Here is a 17,355-nt window from a genome sequence, read left to right on the forward strand (position 1 = left end):
AAGTTTGATGTGTCACATGACCCTATTCCTATTGAAAAAACAAAAGTTGTATCCAAGATGGCCGACTTCTAAATGTCCACCATGGTCACCACCCATCTGGAGGAGTTTGCCCCTCACATATACTAATGTGCCACAAACAGGACTTTAATATCACCAAGCATTCCCATGTTATTACGGTGTATCCATATAAATGGCCAACCCTGTACTTCAAGCAGTTCTGAAGCTAGCATCAGGCACGTTGTCCAGTCAGTCATGATTTATGGTTTGTTGGTTCCATGAGACAGAATAGCAGCCTTTGATACCCACAAACAATTGTGACGCTGTGTGCTCTTGTTCTTTCTGAATAAAGTGCCATTACCTAAGAATAGAGGAAAGTGCTTTATAGTTTCTCAAAGTCAGTAATGCACACACGCACACGCACATGCACGCGCACACACACACACACACACACACACACACACACACACACACACACACACACACACACACACACACACACACACAGATGGCAGAAATGCATCAGCAATGCCAGAATCGCAGATACTCACAGACTACAGTCACTATGTTCAATTGCAAATTGGACATACTGACCACTCATTGTAACGCTCAACAAACACGAACAGGTTATTTCAGTCTGTACATTCTTGTCGAAAGGTCTCATTTCGTTATACTTTACATCCAAGCAGCCAGGCTTTCTTGTATTTTTAAGGTGATCTTGAGCAATAGTTCTCCATTCAGCCTTTCCAAAGTTCTTCCAATGTTTTTCCTTTTACATCGACTTGTTTTTCACTCATTTTCAGTCCCGTCTCTGTACCTGACCGTTTTCACAGGAGCGTTTTTCTGTGTTAAGCCACTTACCACAGACCTATGAATCATGCAAGCTTAAACGGGCATCTAATTCAAAGGATGGACCATTGTTCTATGTCTACGTAACAGAAAACTTAACAAAGAACCCATTTTTAAATTGTGTCTTTAGACACTTTGCTACTAGCACCCTGTTGCAAAAACAAATCTTTTCAATTTCTTATCCTGAATCAACAAAAAATGCCAAACACAACACAGTTTGACAGGCATAAAACTGTTGTTGTTTTGTTTTGTTTGCATCAACAAGGTGATTTTCAAAGAGCTTTTAATCAAAAACTTGGCACATCTTGCCATGGTGAGCAGTGTGTCCTTAAAAATTTTGAAGAACTGGAGGACAAAGAAGAAGTGACAGGCCTAAAAAAAAAAACCCCTCTATACCACATGAACATTGTGTGAAAGTTACCACTGAAAAGCATCATTGTCTTCATGGTCTTGCATGTTTTGTACATGAGAAGACACGCAGTGTCAGTGTTTGGATGAGGAAGTGTTCACTGTTGCTCCTGCAAACACAGCAGACAGTAATGTCATTGGGCATTTCAACATTTCTGCAGCCAGTAAAGATAAGTTAACAAAGCAGTGGACGTCAGAATAATAAGGCTTCCAGCTCATTCTTGTACTACCAGCAAACGTGCTCATATTTCCATTTTGATTGTTAACAGTGTATTAAAATTAAGTTACTGCACGACCAGGAGAGATTAGATATAAAATAAGCAGGATGTAATAAAGGTTTTAAAATTGGATAGATATTGAATTGGTTAGAATGACAAATTCCCAGCACTCTCAGTGCAACGCTGTAAGCACTGACTGCTCCTGCCAGTGGTACTATATGACACTGTAGCAGCACCTAAGTGATCAAGCTTGCACAGTGCTGGCTCTGAAAAGTTTGAAAGCATTGGTGGAAAAAAATCATATTAATATGAAGATGAAGACATGGAATGTGTCACTGATAACTCACATGGTGTCTTCACTGGAAATAGTCTTTTTACTTTAATCACACTGTATAAAACCTGGAGACCTAGAGGGCACTCACAAATTAGTTGTCACTGAATGTACCATAAGTGACTACAGGAAAAAAGATGAAATGAAATTTTGCACCTGATAATAGCCAGAAACTGTAAATGCAAAACCAAATCTGAAGTAAAATGAAGCAAGGTTAATTGTATTTTATTTTTCTTACTGAGAAGCTGATTGTTCCATAAAGGTTTCTGATGAAAGGTTACCTCCCAGACCCTCCAGACCCCCCAGACCACACACACCCCCACCCCCGCCAGCGGTCACAATAGACCAGGTGCACAAAGCCCTGAGGAGGATCAACCCCCGCAAGGCAGCAGGACCAGACAACATCCCGGGACGGGCTCTTAAAGCATGTGCCAATGAGCTGGCGGAGGTTCTTACCTCCATCTTCAACCTCTCCCTCAGCCAGAACACTGTCCGCACATGCTTCAAGACCACAACCATCATCCCTCTCCCCAAGAAAAGCCCAGCCACCTGCCTGAACGACTATAGACCAGTTGCACTCACTCCAATCATTGCGAAGTGTTTTGAGAGAGTGGTACTGGCCTACATCCAGAGCAACATTACAGACACTCTTTCCCCCTGCAGTATGCCTACCAGCCCAACAGGTCCACGTCAGACACCATCGCTGCTGCCCTTCACTATTCACTCTCCCACCTGGAAAACAAAGACTCATACATCAGAGTACTTTTTGTTGATTACAGCTCCGCTTTCAATACTGTCATCCCAAACAAACTCACTCACAAGCTGGCAACACTCAACCTGCACCCTCCCTATGTGACTGGCTACAGGACTTTTTGACTGGCAGGCCTCTGTCAGGATCGGCAACAGGACTTCAGTCAGCATTATTACAAACACTGGCGTCCCACAAGTTTGCGTCCTCACCCCCACCCTCTACACCCTGTACACCCACGACTGTGTCGCCTCCAGCAAAGACAACATCATTTTGAAGTTCACAGATGACACTGCAGTGATCGGTCGCATCACTGGAGGGGACGAAGCGGCTTATAGGAGAGAGGTGGCCGCTCTGGTGTCATGGTGTGAGGACAACAACCTCACCCTCAACACTGAAAAACAAAGGAGATGATAGTGGACACGAGGAAGAAGAGGAGGCCTCACCCACCGCTGTCTATCTGGGGCCTTGAAGTGGAGAGGGTGAGCAGCTTTAGGTACCTGGGCGTCTACATCTCTGAGGACCTCACCTGGACACTGAACACCACACAGCTGGTCAAGAAGGCTCAGCAGTGGCTGTATTTCCTGAGGACGCTGAGGAAATTTGGTATGTCGGCCAAGATCCTCAGCAGGTTCTACAGCTGCATTGTGGAGACCCTGACTAGCTGCATCACTGCATGGTACGGCAGCACTACTGCTATGAACCGCAAACGCCTGCAGAGAGTGATAACAACTGCGGAGAAGATCACCAGGACCCCGCTGCCCTCTCTGCAGAGCATCTACCATCGCAGAGTCCAGAGGAGAGCTGCCTCCATCCTCAAAGACCCCCAACTGTTCACACTTCTGCCCTCGAGACGAAGGTTTAGGAGTGTGAAATCCAGAACATCCAGACTCACTAACTCCTTCTTCCCCACTGCTGTCGGACACCTGAACAGCTGACCCATTTTGAACAGTAATAATAATTTTTTTTTCCACGTCTGGTCATCTTACATATTAAGCCAGCATATTGAGCTATAGCTCTTTTGCACACATCTGTTTCAAATCTCCATGTTTTGTCTCCTTTTCTGTCTTCAGCTATTTATTTGTACTATTTGTATTTATATGTTCTATTTCTATTGTATATATTAATCGGCATCTGTGGGTGGACAGCAAAGAAAGAATTTCATTGCACAAAGAAATGACAATAAACACTTTGAATCTTGAATCTTGATTGATTCAGAAGTCAACATCTACAGGTTCTTATAAATGATGTTTTTGCCACAATATTTTCCCCCATATCTAAAAAAAGGAAAGCTAAATAAATTACACATTGGCACATTTAAGCAGTGATCCTTTAACATGTTTTTAATTTCAACTACATACCTATAATAGACCTATATTTGCTAATAAATAATCAGACATGGGAAGGACTGATTGCTATAAACCTCCTCAAGATATTTCATCTGTTATTCCAGGTAGGAATTTCTCCAGGAAATGTTTGCAGTGCTATGAGTAAAGCGATATGCTTTTGTATCCCCACACTGGAAAGAAAATCCAAATTTATAAAAGAATGTTTTGTAATTTGTGGTTTACCTGATGTGCCTGCTAGTGTGCCAGGTAGTGTATGAAGGTAAAACTAAATGAGATTTAGAAATCAGGATCTCTGACCATGAAACCAAAACAAAGAACAGAGATGAAAGATCTCCCGTCCCTAGATGTGTTAATGCTGCTGTTCATTATGCATTTTTGAATGTATCAAAATGTTACGTCCCCCTAAAAAATGATGAAATGGAAACCGGGAAGCATGCACTACAAAATGAAACCCTTAAGATTTAAAAGAAGAACTATGAATTTTTGTGCTCTATTGTAATTCGTATATTATGGGTAACCCACCTTTTTTCATGTGTTATGTGATGCTATTTCAATTAAATATGTGGTGTCCTTATCATTTTTAGAGAATTTGTAGGACAAGGTAATATACTATTTTCTTTCATTTGCTACTTTTTGGCAAAGTTTACTTGCAGATGGTTTCTGTGACACATTTAAACATCACGTGTGTGTCAGAGGTTGTGTGTGGAGGCGTGGAAGAGATGACCCAAACGCTGGACTCACGGTGCAGAAATGAAGAGGATTTATTGGAGGGTGAGTGAACAAAGCAGGACCGATGGAGTGACTGGCTGGCTGAAAGACTGGAAGAATGGCTGGCTGACTAACTGAACATACAGACGGAGGGACGACATGAACATCAACATCAATGACACGACAGAGAACTGGTGAAACCGAGGAACTTAAATACGCAGGTTGAATGATGACAATGATTGGAAACAGGTGAGTACAGGGCTGAACATAATCTGACTAATGACACGGGAGACAAGCTGACACGGGAAAAAACAGGAAGTGAGAACATTAATGTGGCGAACCAAACTGAACATGAACAAACTGAAATCACTGGGTCAACGACCCAGGAACCCTGACAGTGTGAAGCTATTACTGCCATGTACTTCTCAAATGACGACTTGCTCTTCTTTGACAAACACTGAGAACTGTGCATATCGGTAGATGCTGGTGTTTTGGTTGTCATTATGATTCAAAAGTTGTGACAACGACATAGCTCTCGTTTTCAAAGGATAACTACAATAGACTTAAAGGTCATCACTGACTCAAAATGGAAGCTTACACGTGTGTAAAAGGAGTGAATTTCACGTAGTGTCTACTACGTGAAATTCTGTGACATCTCCAGTACTTGCAGAAAGCATTTTGATACAGCTAAAAGATACTGAAATATTTGTGGTCTCAACCACATATGTCAGAAACATAAAAAGAAACAACATTTTTCCTCCATCTGTAATGGGCCAAATAACCCTCGAAGCAAGACATTTTAAAACATCCTTGTTGCTTTTACTTCTGTATTTTGCTGTTATTTATTTGTCGTGAATGAAAAGCACACTGTGGGGCAAGTGTGTCATGAAAACAAAGGTGACACGATTTTATGACAGTGACTGTAATGTCCTTCAGGATTGTGCTTAGTGCTAAACGGATATTGATAACATGCCAGGAGTTTAAGGAAAGACGACATGTGAGCAGTCTTTGAAAACTTTTGCTGTTTACATCTATATACGGTTTTTACTACAAACCGTGCCAAGTCTGAATCTTGAAAGACTCGAGCAGCTGATGTCAAGCAGCTGAAATCCGGCTCTGTCTCGATGTGTGCCTATATCTTGGCTGCATGCCTACGTACGCTTTCTCTTTCCATTCACAAAGGAGCTCTCATTGTTATTCACCATCCTGTATCGACAGATTTAGATTGCTTTCCATGCTTGATTGATGACGAGGTGAAACAAGTGCGCTCTATACACTCTCTTAGTGAAGCTCTATCTCTTGTGTGAGGCACTCCATAATTTATTCAGGTTACTCTACAGAAACTGTGCTGTTCCATAAGTCCCCCTGACTTAAATAGCTGCAGTACTGTCCTTGTTGCCTTCTTGAGTGTATTTTCTCCCTCTAGGTGCTGTTCTGCCTTTTGGAAATGGGACCACAAGTCCTATTTTCCATGTTCTAGTTTGAGAAGAGAGTAAGTGAGCCAGCAGTTCTGTGGATGCCAAATTATGCTCTCTTGACCTGCTGGCTTATCACCAATGAAGACATCTTTTAGAAAGGTTGTGATTTTCATTAGTGGGAGCTGTAACTTTCTATGCATGTACAGTAATGTCAATGAAAACAACGGTTTGTGTGCTGGTAATTAATTATACCCCATCAACATTATATTTAAAACAATGCTATTTAAATGTAGGCTCCACAGGAACACTCATTAATCTTTCCGAGATACAGCTCAGTGCCCAGGGCCACGTTTTCTGTTTATTTCCCCCTGTATTACTTACTATATGCTGCTTTCCTGCTTTGTCTCCATATTTTTGTTTTTGCTCTTTGATTTCGAGAAAACATATACAGAACTCGCTTTTCCAACCGCCGGAGGCACGCGGAGATATAAAATAAGTTGTTTCGTAACAAGCCTCCTAAAGGATTCAGCGTTCTTCAGCAAGGGTATGGTCAGTAAGTAGGACGCATTTCTAAACATGCTGAGATGTAAGTAAGTCACAAGAAGCTGCTGACTGAACACATTGGTCCAAAAAGTCAAAGCAAAGTCATTTTTGGTCTTCCTTTTTCACCAGGAAACTATCACAGCCACTCAGCGTGCTCTTCTCTCCCTGACAAGATGGGTTTTGACAGTCCTGCGCTTGAGTGTTTGATCCGTAGGCTCTAGAAGACGAAGCAAGGGCCCACGGGGTTTGGCAGCAGCAGTGTTGAGGAGCCCAAGGGACTGAGCATCAGCCGCTGCTCTCAGAAACGAGCCTGGTGTTTTCCTTCTAACACCAGCCCAACATTTTACAGATCTCAGAATACCAACAAACACTATTGCAAAGACTGTACGCACCGTCAGGGAGGAATGAGAGCATTTCACTGCGCTTCCCAAGTGGCCCCAATTCATTCTAATAAATCCAGACAAGACCAAAGCACCGGCGCTCTGTTTTGTTGTTTCTTATACAGCTGTTTCAATAGAAAGCGATTTTTCATTTTATTACAGTGTGTCATACAGTATTTGCCACAGCTAGTTGGGAATAACAATATCAATAAAACCATATCTTGTAATTAAATGCTTTTTGGATGCAAAACAAAAAGTTATTTTTTGGCAGTTAAAACTTGCAGAGCACATTTATTTAAACAAGGTTAGTTTAAAGCATTGTTCCACTTTTTTAATACGCATTAAAAAAGGATAAAATCTATCTTCTGAGCCAGCAATGTTATTCTGAAATACCTACTCAACCATTAGATAATAATGTAATCTGCCACAAATTGTCATTTATGAGTCTGCATGACTTTGGTGACCACCTGATATTTCTAGTAATGGTGAAGTCATGTTTCGTGGCTAGAAGAATTACTTCTAGATCCTGCTGGTAAAGGACAGTCAGCAATCAGTCAGTAATGTGCATCAGTTAAATAGTGAAAGCAAAGCAGTCCTTGGATGATGATGAAAGGAGCCATAAAATAGAAAAAGAAAGAGGTGTTGGCAGTACGGCAAGCAGAGCAGTCATTAAGTGCACCACCGAGTTTGTCCTGTCTTTGCTTCCCGGTGTCAAAGGTCAAATACAGTTGGCATGAAAAAAGAATTTTCAGTGCCAGAAGATGAAAAGAGTCCACTTACTGTTTAATTAATGCAGAGACAGGATGAGATCATCAGAGTTTGTTTTGTGAAGCTGGCAAACAAAACAGTGCTTTACTGGAACTGTCCAATTCTGTAAATTCATGTTGTAACTGAGTATAATTTGTTAAGTCATAATTACACAGAAGATACTGATGCACGTCTCCAGTGTGCCAGTGTGTTGATTTCTCTTTGTCTATCAGTGCTGATTGTGTTATTCAGAGATGACTGCTGATTGAAACCAATTTAAATAAACACTACTGGCGTGGATAAAACATACGGCGCTGCAGCAGTCTGAGTCACCCCTCATTTCTTTACAGTGTGTTGAGAAATAGAAATCCTGTGCAAACATATATGGAAATACAGAATAAAGTCTGTATAAATCGAATAAGCTTTTATTATTCAATACAGTGAGAACTGTCATAGACAAGCTTTCTTCTCATTTCTTTACGTAGTCTTCGGGAATAGTTCTCCAGGCTTCTTCGAGGACATTCAAAGCTCTTCTTTGGATGTTTCTGCCTTTTGTTCTTTTCTCTGTCAAGATGATCCCACTGCTTCAGTACTGGTTGGGGCTTTGGGGAGGCACTCCATGACTGGTAGTGTCCCACTGTGTGTTTTCCTATCCAGGTATGCTTTAACTGCACAGCAGTCTGTTTGGGATCACTGTTATGCTAAAAAAAAAAAAAAAAAACGTCCACTCCCAACAAGAGCCTTCTAGATTATGTTGAATGATGGATTAAAATCTGATGGTGCTGTTCAACATTCATAATTTCATCCATTTTGACAGCAGTGCCTGGCGGAGCCTCCACTGCTTTACAGATAGCTGTAGACTCACTCTTGTACAGGGAGTGCAGAAACATTAGGCAAGTTGTATTTTTGAGGAATAATTTTATTATTGAACAACAACCATGTTCTCAATGAACCCAAAAAACTCATTAATATCAAAGCTGAATGTTTGTGGAAGTAGTTTTTAGTTTGTTTTTAGTTTGAGCTATTTTAGGGGGATATCTGTGTGTGCAGGTGACTATTACTGTGCATAATTATTAGGCAGCTTAACAAAAAACAAATATATACCCATTTCAATTATTTATTTTTACCAGTAAAACCAATATAACATCTCCACATTCACAAATAGACATTTCTGACATTCAAAAACAAAACAAAAACAAATCAGCGACCAATATAGCCACCTTTCTTTGCAAGGACACTCAAAAGCCTGCCATCCATGGATTCTGTCAGTGTTTTGATCTGTTCACCATCAACATTGCGTGCAGCAGCAACCACAGCCTCCCAGACACTGTTCAGAGAGGTGTACTGTTTTCCCTCCTTGTAAATCTCACATTTGATGATGGACCACAGGTTCTCAATGGGGTTCAGATCAGGTGAACAAGGAGGCCATGTCATTAGTTTTTCTTCTTTTATACCCTTTCTTGCCAGCCACGCTGTGGAGTACTTGGACACGTGTGATGGAGCATTGTCCTGCATGAAAATCATGTTTTTCTTGAAGGATGCAGACTTCTTCCTGTACCACTGCTTGAAGAAGGTGTCTTCCAGAAACTGGCAGTAGGACTGGGAGTTGAGCTTGACTCCATCCTCAACTCGAAAAGGCCCCACAAGCTCATCTTTGATGATACCAACCCAAACCAGTACTCCACCTCCACCTTGCTGGCGTCTGAGTCGGACTGGAGCTCTCTGCCCTTTACCAATCCAGCCACGGGCCCATCCATCTGGCCCATCAAGACTCACTCTCATTTCATCAGTCCATAAAACCTTAAAAAAACCAGTCTTGAGATATTTCTTGGCCCAGTCTTGACGTTTCAGCTTGTGTGTCTTGTTCAGTGGTGGTCGTCTTTCAGCCTTTCTTACCTTGGCCATGTCTCTGAGTATTGCACACCTTGTGCTTTTGGGCACTCCAGTGATGTTGCAGCTCTGAAATATGGCCAAACTGGTGGCAAGTGGCATCTTGGCAGCTGCACGCTTGACTTTTCTCAGTTCATGGGCAGTTATTTTGCGCCTTGGTTTTTCCACACGCTTCTTGCGACCCTGTTGACTATTTTGAATGAAACGCTTGATTGTTCGATGATCACGCTTCAGAAGCTTTGCAATTTTGAGACTGCTGCATCCCTCTGCAAGATATCTCACTATTTTTGACTTTTCTGAGCCTGTCAAGTCCTTCTTTTGACCCATTTTGCCAAAGGAAAGGACGTTGCCTAATAATTATGCATACCTGATATAGGGTGTTGATGTCATTAGACCACACCCCTTCTCATTACAGAGATGCACATCACCTAATATACTTAATTGGTAGTAGGCTTTCGAGCCTATACAGCTTGGAGTAAGACAACATGCATGAAGAGGATGATGTGGACAAAATACTCATTTGCCTAATAATTCTGCACTCCCTGTATGTCTGTCTTGACCACACTGACAGCAATATGAACTAAAAATGTAAAATTTGGATTCATCACTTCATAGCACCTTGTTCCACTGATATTCAGACCATTTTTGTGTAATCTGGTTTACCTCAGCCTTTGATCCCTGTTTTCCTTTCTTACAAATATTTTATTTTAAGCCACCGTTCCACAAAGACTTTTTCTGAAGCAGATGGATGAACTCCATCTGCTAAAGGCCACATTTATCTCTCCAGTCCTGTATCAGGTCTTTGCTGGATTTTTCTCTGTTTCTTAAGGGCTTAACTTCAGATACTGTTTGTTTGCTATCAAACTGTCATCTTTTTGGGCATTTTGTGTTTGATTCACAGCTCAGTGTTAAGTGGCTTAACAATCCTCAGAAAGTGGTCAGTCACTCTAAAGTGAGTGAAAAAGCAGCCAATGTCCAAAGAAAAACAAAAAACAAAGCCTGGAAAATCTGGAACCAAAATATAATAAACTAGGGATGACTTGTGCGCAGTACTGTCAGTGATTGACTAGATTTGCTATGAAATATTAAAAGCCACTGCGGCACACTTCTAATGTTATTTGAAAGGGCCGTGGAAATAAATTCTAAAAATATAAAGTGGACAGACACTGACGTGTCTTAGTGCAGCTACGGCTGATACTGAGAACAGGAAATACTTTCACCCAAATACAATATTGATGGTAAATGTTTTGCTTTGCTGTTGGTAAAGAGAGTAACATCATTCACAAGAACATTTGGTAAAACAAGGGGATGGCGATTTGGGAGAGAAATAAAGAATTCATACAAAAAAAAGAATGAAATGAATGATGAATGAAACCCAGACATAAAGCTTCAAGAAAGCTTCTGGTTTGTTTCATATCGTTTGAACACTGACCATACGTAGAGCTGCTTCTTGGGGGAAAAGGACATCTGATCATCAATTATCCACTATGTATAGCTGTAATGAGGGCTTTCTTTATTATGCAAGTTAAATACAACATTAATTCTGGGCAAGCTTCGGTGTTCCCTTCAGGAATTAATATTGAGAAAATATCTTTTTTTTAATGTGCAGTACACAGTGAGAACTGGGGGAAAGGACACAAAAGCTTAAAAGCCATGCCCAGTGTTTCCTAAGCCAATTTTCAATGCTGTATTTATTTCTGACTGAACTTTCTCATTCACGAAGATTAAACATTTTGTCTTTGTATATCAGCTTTACTTGATATAATTGCTGATAGTCATACTCAGATTCATGCTTGGGATTAACTGAAGGAAAGAGAGAGAAGTGGTGCTTTACTGCAGAAAGCAGGGACCTTAGTTTGCACTGAATAGAGGAAGCAAAAGCCTGCAATATAATTTGTGCAGTGGAGTTTCGTGATTACTGTGGTTAACTGTTACAGCATCCACAGTTTGTTAGCTCTCTCTAAAATGAACATCGTGGTTTACATCTCTGCACAGCTGAACATTATGAAAGAAAAACACAAACACAGTGAGAATATTGAGTGTTCTGCACCCTGTTTCCATTGTACTGAAGCTCTGCTTCTTGTGCTAAATATCTTTACAGTATATAAAATATATATATATTAGGGGTGCAACGATACACAAAATTCACGGTTCGATACTTTGGTGACACGGTTCGATATTTTTTCGATACAAAAAAATGTTCATGCTTTTTTAATTTGTCATTTATTAAAATTATAAATATATATTTTAACTCAAAAGTACAGTTTTTAAATTTAATGTTGCTGAAACAACAAAGTAATAAAAAAATAAATCTATCGGATGGAGAAATCACTCATCTTTGGAAAAGAGAGTTTATTACAGAGAAATGTCTCTTTCCAAAAATAAAAGCTATACTATCCGCTTCTTCTGGGCTATATTCTCAGCAGCATATTAAATATATCAGGTCCCCATAAGGAGAATCCTGTGCTAACGGCTGTCTAAATGACTCGGGTAAAGTTTGTAGCATGTGTGCTTGTTGTTTTTTTTCTGCTTCCACTTCTCTTTGCACTAGGATGATGTCGGAGTAAATGTGCAGTCATATTCGTTGTGTTCCCACTAGTGCTGTCAGCGTTAATCTCATTAAAATCATATTAACACCACAACACGGCAAATCTACGAGGTACCACGGATCGCCCCGTGCGTGGGGCTGGACGGCGTCAATACGTTAACAAGCTAACTGCGCTAACGCACTAGTTCCCACCAATTGAGCATTGCGTGGCACATCCAACATACTGTTTTACTTTTGTCCATGATGCGCTTACCTTCAGGGTCATACTTCACATGACGATACATATGCGTACCGAACCGAAAGCACTGTATCAAAAGGTTCAATATCCATACGAGTATTGTTGCACCCCTAATATATATATATATATATATAGATATAGATATATATACACCAGATGAAGGAAATCCACTTTTGACTGGCTGTGTGACTGTCTCAGAGATGTTTGGCTCTAAAATTATGCCCTTGATGGATAGAGAGAACGTCTACCACTTAAAAGGGAAGAGAGAGCAGCATGCCGCTGTTTGGAAAATAACTGCCTGAGGGGAGGAATGTTTGTGCCATTTTAAGCTAGCATCCCATCTCAGCTCTCTGATCCATTAAACCAAGCTCATCCTCAGACTTTGTTTATATGAGCAAGCCTGTGGTATAGTGGCGGGCACACTTGCCAATACGGCCTATCTCAGTCTTTCCTGATCCAAAATTTTGATTCTTTCAGCAGATTTGGTTGAACCTGGGATCACATGATTAGTTGTGCGTATGGTTACGTGGATCTAACACCTGTCACTTCAATTCAGAGCTGCTTTGATGCTTTTTTATCAGAGCGTCGGCCTGCTCCCTGCTGTTCTTCATCTGCAGAACTGCTGTCTGTTTACAAATCGTACCAAAACTGATGCAGAGTAAAAAAGGGTTTGTTTTGTTTTAGGCTTAAAACTTTACCTTTTGATAGGTAACCATGCTATAGGTGTTGACTAATGGGAGGAGGGGGAGACATGCTGTATGCCTATATGCCACAACTGATGACCATTAATCTTTGCATTTTTGCTTCCACTGTATGCATTTCAAGTGCAATCAGCAAAGAAACTTTACCAGAATTAAATACATGGCAGTGATTCAGGACCATAACATCATCCCCACCACCACCACCACCACCACACACACACACACAATGAACAGCAACAAGTAACAATAGTTAATAGTTAATGCAAGTTTACTTTTCAAAGCATCTAAGGTTTAATTTTACACTTTACCTGGGGACATATGCATATTTATAGCTCACTTAATTTATGAAGGCTGTGCTGTGCTAATTGTCTTTTTCTTTTTACTAGAAATACTGTGAATTTTTTTCCATAATCCATAAACTGCTTCTATGCTGTTTGATTAACTGTAATGCAGAATTATGAATTCTGCCTCCTACTTTTATTTGTGAGTACTCCTTTAGTTTACTGTAGTCCTGCTTTTCATCTGCATGCCCAAGGCCTTGAGGCATGAGCTCGGCTTTCCCTCGCTATTTATGAGAGATTAATGTTTTTGTTTAATTTCAGCCATGGGGGCAGTTGGGCATTATCAAAAAATAACCCTGAGTGAGAACCATTTAGCTTCTTACTTATGGAGTTTTAATATATTTCATGATGATGTGAATTTAATGATGTGTTGGCCCATTAGCGTTTTTGTAACGATAAAAGAGTGTGATTGTTCGCACCTTATTGTGGGATGCCGGAAACATTATAGGATTAGATAAACATTTTGCAAAATGCACACATTAGTTTTCTTAATGTGAAAGTTGAAACTGCTCTCATGTCTGTGGGGCTAAATATGCCAGCGGAGAGTTAGCATAGCATATAGAAAAAAATGGGTAAACAACTAGCTATCTACGTACAAAGGCTAAAAAAGGAAAGGAAGACAGGAAGTACTCGTACACTATCTAGTTTGCTGTGTGTAACAATGTGAGATATTGGCGCACTGACTTGCTGAAGTTTTGTCCAGACTTACCTCATTAAACTTTTTTGTTTAAAGCGTGATTTCAGGACTCCATCAGGTTTTCAAAATGTGCACACAGAATTGTTAAGGTTACACTGCACACACACATGCCAAGATATGTTAAATTTTCACCTAATAGCACTTTGGGAATCGCCTTGTTGGTGCAGGAATACCAAGTGATGCCTGTCAAATGTGTTATCTTTTGCATTTCTCATTGCTAAAGAAATGAGAAGAAGCAGTGTGTTTTTGCAGTTGGCCCTTAGTAACAAAGTGCCTGTTCTTTGTTAAGTTGTTAGTAGGTCTTGAGCTATATGCCTTTGTTATGCCAAAATCAGAGGTCACTATCAAATATTCCTCTGAACATGTTCAAGAAGCCAACGTCCAAAGAAATACTTTGAAAAACATTCAGGAAGCCTGGAGAACGATTACTCAAGACCATTTTAAGAAAATTGCAAGAAAGTTGGGCTCATTGGAAGCAAAATCTAAAGAACGAGGGGTGGCTCAAGACTTTTGGGATGTAGTGTAAATCTGATCCACAATCCCTCTGTAAAACAGCCCTGGAAGCACTTTAGTTCAAAACCTCACTGATGTTGGACAGGTCTGGGCCCGTTTTTTGATTTAACTGAGAATTTAATAAAGAATGTCAACGCAAGTTCCTGCTCTAACACATTACTGAAAGTGAAATAAGGTTTATAAAATGCATTACCAGTTTTGGTTTGGAAATGTTGATGCTTATTCACATCTTTTTGGGTGCAAATTTATTCCACTGGCCTCTTCGTTCAGTTTATTTTGTTAACATTCACAACAGTGTAGATGACATTGATTTCACCTTGTGAGCATGTCATCAAATCAAACTGTGTTTCTACTGTCATTTATTACCACTGCATCTACCACTACAATTTCGTAAAGTCTTTGTATCTCTTCATAACTTTATAACTTTGTGGGGATGTAAACAATACAGTAGTCGGGCAAAGGGAGCATTTTCCACTCACTTTATAATCCAGTCTCACACTGTTTTTAATTTATACAGAATTTATGACTAATTAATTTTTTTTTTATGTTACAATATTTTGATGTATGAGATATCTGAGGACACTGTTGTTGTGCGGTTTTCTTATTTCTGCTACATCAAAGTGTGAAGTCATATATCTGAAGTTCATGCACTTCCAGTGACTATGAAAATGAATAAACTTCATTATTCTTGTTACACGGATAACAGAAAACTTGAAATCTTAAAATGAATTGAAAATTACAATATAGATCATTTGACACAAATCAGTGTGATTGTTACATCTTAATTCTGAGCCGTGTCTTAAATATCTTTAGAGAGTCACAGAACATAAACATATTGTTGGCATGACAGTATGAGAGGTCAGCATTCCTTCACAAACTCCACAGCAACCCCGTCACTTAGCAACAAGAGCATGATGGAGAGAGCCAGGACCTCTTAAAATAGTCCTAATCCACTTCTCACTGATTTTAAACTACGATTAGAAGTACTTTTCACTGTGATGACCTTCTGAGAGTATAATCACAGTCTGTGTAAATGTGTTCTCTTGGACGTGGAGGCTGACCAAAGGCCCCTAATCCAATCCTTTAAAAAAAAGCACACGTTTCTTTCGATGTCCTTCATATAGATAGAGAGATCATGCTCCACCTGGAACTTAATAACACACTTTTCCAATGCAAAGTAATTGATAACTGGTTTACAGAGCTAAATCTTAAGAGCTTTAAAAAAGTAGTTTGAAGGATGTCTCACCTCTCATCCAGGAACCTGGAGCAGCAAGTAGCAACGGACCAAAAGCAGATTGATGTTCTTGTTTAATGTAGAAGACTGTTTAGCCCACGACTCTGTTGATGTGTGTATATAGTTGTACAGCTGTAAGTTATTAGTTCTCTTGTTGCCCAGGGATGGTATGATGAGCTAATACTGGATACCACTGCTTTAAAGCACTGCCTGTAAATGTCCAACCTATATGAGTCCTACAGAAACAAAAATAAAACAATTGTGTCCAGACAACCGACCGAACAAAAACTGAAAACTTCCTGTCTGTGCTCTGAGTCCCTGGAGGTTGAGGTGAAAAATATTGTGAACAAGGTCAGCGTGATCAGACGTACCTCATCTACCCGCCTTGAGCCTGGCTGTGACAATTTCATCTGGGGGAAAATTGTCAAAAATACTGTGATTCCCAGAGGCAGCAGGCAGCTTAATGGCCACTGCTTTTTTTTGCCTGATGATCATCGTGCTCTCATATCTGCGTATTCTCCTGTGATTTAATTTTCTACAGTCTAAAATGAGGCACACAGTCTGGCCCAACTTCAGTCAGTTAACCGTTTTCCGCATCTGTCATCCAGGCATGAAGAGTTGAGCGAAGATAGATTATCAAGACTTTATTCAGTCTTCAGAACAAATGGCTGTTATGTCATACACTATATGCAAGAAACCTGCACATTTTAAATATGCCTTTAGAAAACAGCGAGCAGTTACTATATTAATGTTTTGAAGAAGAGATACATGTAGAAGAAGAGGTACATGTATCAGAATCAGAATCAGAATCAGAAAGGGTTTTATTGCCAAATGTTGAGCGGGTTTACAACATTAGGAAATTGCTGCGGTGCTTCAGTGCAAACATACTGTTATAAATTACGCTTAAATAGACATGAAAATAAAAATGAGAATAAGAATTAAAAGTGCTAAGTAGATAGATATATACATGATATATACATGAGTGCAGGTGGTGATCAGTGCCAAACATGGAATGATGCAGTGAACAGTAGTAAATGATGCAGTAGTAAATAGCAACGTGCATCCCATTGCATCCCCATGCACGTGTCCAACGATATGTGGTTAGGTTAAGTGGTGATTCTTGGCCATTTCTTATGAGTGTAAATGCTTGTCTATCTCTGTGTGTTAGCAGGGTACTCTGCTTCTTGCCATATGGCAGTTGGGATAGGCCCCTGCGATGCTAATATGGATACACAGATGACGCACAAGAAGTAACAATAAACAACTTGGTTTTGCTAAATAATACATTTAGACTCCAGGTAATTCACAGCCACACAAAAAGTTACGACACACAATTTTCAGCTGGCAAGTCAATGTGTTCACATCGGCCCATATTCCTCAACAAAGCCAAATGCACATGACGCCTTGCTGGATGCCTTTTGAAAGCAATTCTAGCTACAAGGTTATTTTAGTACACAACACAGAATATTTCTCAGTGAAGTGGAGTGCACCATGCTT

This window comes from Astatotilapia calliptera, chromosome 12 (assembly GCF_900246225.1).
Source record: "Astatotilapia calliptera chromosome 12, fAstCal1.2, whole genome shotgun sequence".
NCBI lineage: Eukaryota > Metazoa > Chordata > Actinopteri > Cichliformes > Cichlidae > Astatotilapia > Astatotilapia calliptera.